Source organism: Mastomys coucha, unplaced genomic scaffold, assembly GCF_008632895.1.
Source record: "Mastomys coucha isolate ucsf_1 unplaced genomic scaffold, UCSF_Mcou_1 pScaffold18, whole genome shotgun sequence".
NCBI lineage: Eukaryota > Metazoa > Chordata > Mammalia > Rodentia > Muridae > Mastomys > Mastomys coucha.
In genome coordinates, this window is record NW_022196900.1 from 112,433,488 (window position 1) to 112,436,539 (window position 3,052).

Genomic DNA, 3,052 nt, shown 5'->3' on the forward strand with positions numbered 1-3,052 from the left:
TGGTCGGTGAGGTGGCCCTGGGATGGGTTGGTGGTGCATGGCGTGGGGTGGGATGTGGTGGGGTGGGGTGGTGGTGGGACAAGGTGGGATGGGGTGAGGCGGGATATTGCTGCCTTTCCTAGTGTAGGGTGGGCTAGAAGCTCTCACTTTCCCTAGATGCTACTGGATGGGTAGTCTCTGAAAGGAATTATAATCTTGAACAATTCCTCCGGTCCTGCCAGCTTTTGCTTCAGTGTTTGGAAGCTTTGTTGTTAAGCACGTACACATTTTAAAATGTCTACTTTTTCTCAGTAGAGTGCCCCTTTATCATTAGACAATGCCTGTGTTTCTGGATGGTTTTTGCTTTTTTGTTTTTGTTTTTAGTTTTTGGTTTGTTTGTTTGTTTTTTATTCTAGATATTCCCGTGTCTGTTACTGTTACGGCCACTCTGGCTTTCTTTCGATTACTGTCTACATAGCACATAATTTTCTATCATTTTAGTTGTTTCTTTATTATTTTATTATGACTTTATAGGGGTATAATTCACATGCCATAAAATCTGCCCATTTAAAGTGAACAATCCGATGGTTTTCAATATAGTTGCAGAATTATGCCGTGATTGCCACTATCAATTTTATGGCAATTTCATGACCACAGAAGTGACCCGGGAGCCCAGAGCATCTCCCCGTCCAGGCCTCATCCAGCCCTGTTGTAGCAAGCTATCTGCTTCAAGCCTGACATGAACATCACCACCATGAAACAGAGCCACCCTGGAGACTCACAGCAGACCGCACAGGCTGCAGCTGTAGAGATGAAAGACACAGGACTGTACGATGGAGCGAGGCTCCCGTGCTTGGCGAGGATGCTGTTCACATTCCTGTGTGGTGTGGAGAGGGAGGGTCAGTGGCCCCTCATCTGAGATTCCATCCACTCCCCACCTTGTCCTCCAGAAGCCCTTAGTCAGGGTGCCAGAACCACAGGTGTGGAAGGGTGGCTTGGAGCAGAGACTGCAGATGTACAGATGTTCCGTGCTGTCATCCATGCAAGGGAAGAACCTTTAAAATGGCCATCGCACTGCCAGTGAGAGAGAAGGATTCCTGATTTATTTCACCAGTTTTAAAAGTCTGAATTATGTCGATGCATGTCCATCTGTGTTTCTCTGATTAGAAGCATGTGGGGAGGCCACAAGAGATATCAGTGTCCCTGGGACTGGAGTTAATAAGCAAATGTGAGCTGCCAGTGTAGATTCTGGAAACTAAACTGTGGTCCTTTGCAAGAGCAGCAAGGGGTAGTTACCACAGAGCCATCTTGTGTCCACCTAACACAGACTCAAGTCACCTGGGAAGAGGGAACCTCATCTGAGGAAATGTTCCCGAAAGGTAGGTTTTGGGGCATGTCTGTGGGATATGTTTTTACTAATAATTCATGTGGGAGGACCCAGCCCCTGGGCAGGTGGCCTGGGTGGTATAGGAGAGCAGGCTCAGCAAGCCATGAGAAGCATGGCAGCACACAGCTCTCCTCCATGACCTCTGTTTACAGAGGACACATCACTCTGTTTCTGGCTCTTCCGGTCTTCCCACTCGTAGCACTGTGACCAATGTGTGTTTTCACATGAACATGCACTTTAATTTTCTTTTTCTTTCTTTCTTTCTTTCCTTCTTTCTTTCTTTCTTTCTTTCTTTCTTTCTTTCCTTCCTTCCTTCCTTCTTTCTTTCTTTTTCTTCTTCTCCTTCTTCTTCTTCTTCTTCTTCTTCTTCTTCTTCTTCTTCTTCTTCTTCTTCTTCTTCTTCTTCTTCTTCTTCTTCTTCTTTTTCTTCCTCTTCCTCTTCTTCCTCTTCTTCCTCTTCTTCCTCTTCTTCCTCTTCCTTCTCTTCTTCCTCTTCCTCCTCCTCCTTCTTCTTCTTTTTTTTTTGTTTTTTCAAGACAGGGTTTCTCTGTGTAGCCCAGGCTATCCTGGAACTCACTCTGTAGACCAGGCTGGCCTCGAACTCAGAAATCTGCTTGCCTCTGCCTCCTAAATGCTGGGATTAAAGGCGTGCGCCACCACTGCCCGGCATAAAAAGCTAAGCTCACAACCAAAACTATAATTTCTTGAGTATGTTTTTCCAAGTTGAGTCCCTGGGCCATGCGGCACCCACTACGATATTTCCCCCAGTCCTGAATGTGACCTCCGATGGGTGTCTCACCAATGTCTCTCTGACACTGACTCTACCCAGCCTGGGGGAAGTGTCCCCACTACGACATTTCCCCAGTCCTGAATGTGACCTCCGATGGGTGTCTCACCAATGTCTCTCTGACACTGACTCTACCCAGCCTGGGAGAAGTGTCTCTGTGAGGTGCTTTCCTGAGAACTATTGATGCCAAATGTTTTTTTGCCAACTACTTATAGAACTTCTTTGAGAAATGCCTGATGTTCCTTCATCCATTTGGAGAATTAAGCTAAAGGGGGAGTCTTTTTCCTAATCTGTGAATTCTTTGCATCTTCTAGATATGAATTCACCTGTCAAAGATAAAAACCATGTGCTTTTCCATCAATAAGGAATGGCTTTAATCTCGAAATGGGAAGGAGTGAGCTATGACGTTGGGAGACATGCCCAGGGAACAGCATCCAAGTGTACCTCCAGAAGAAAGGGGCATTCTGTGTGAAAGGGTTCAAACAGGAGAGAAGATTCCAGGCATGTGTGACCAGACACACCATGCTAGATTCCGGGCATGCGCCACCAGTCACGCCATTGAGCATGCACCATCAGACACGCCGTGCTGGATTCCGGGTCTGCGCATTCAGACTCGCCATTGAGCATGCGCCATGAGACATACCCACCTCTGGATTGGAGGCTGAGGTTGACATGTTTTATTTTGTGATTCTAGATTCTCAGGATAGTTTTCTTGTGGAAAAAGAAGGAGTATTGTTTTAGATTTCGGTGGAGAAGAGAGAGCTAGCTAATTCATGGTTGGGAGCTCATGTCTACATCAGACACATGAAGGTTGATATTAAGGCTCAGCTTGGTGCTCGCTTTGGCAGCACATATACTAAAATTGGAACGATACAGAGAAGATTAGCATGGCCCCTGCG

The 3,052-nt window shown here is 46.3% G+C and overlaps 1 pseudogene; it reads left to right on the forward strand.

The window, feature by feature from the left end:
- The first annotated feature begins 2,985 nt into the window (after positions 1 to 2,985).
- LOC116097231 lies at positions 2,986 to 3,052 on the forward strand (annotated as a pseudogene).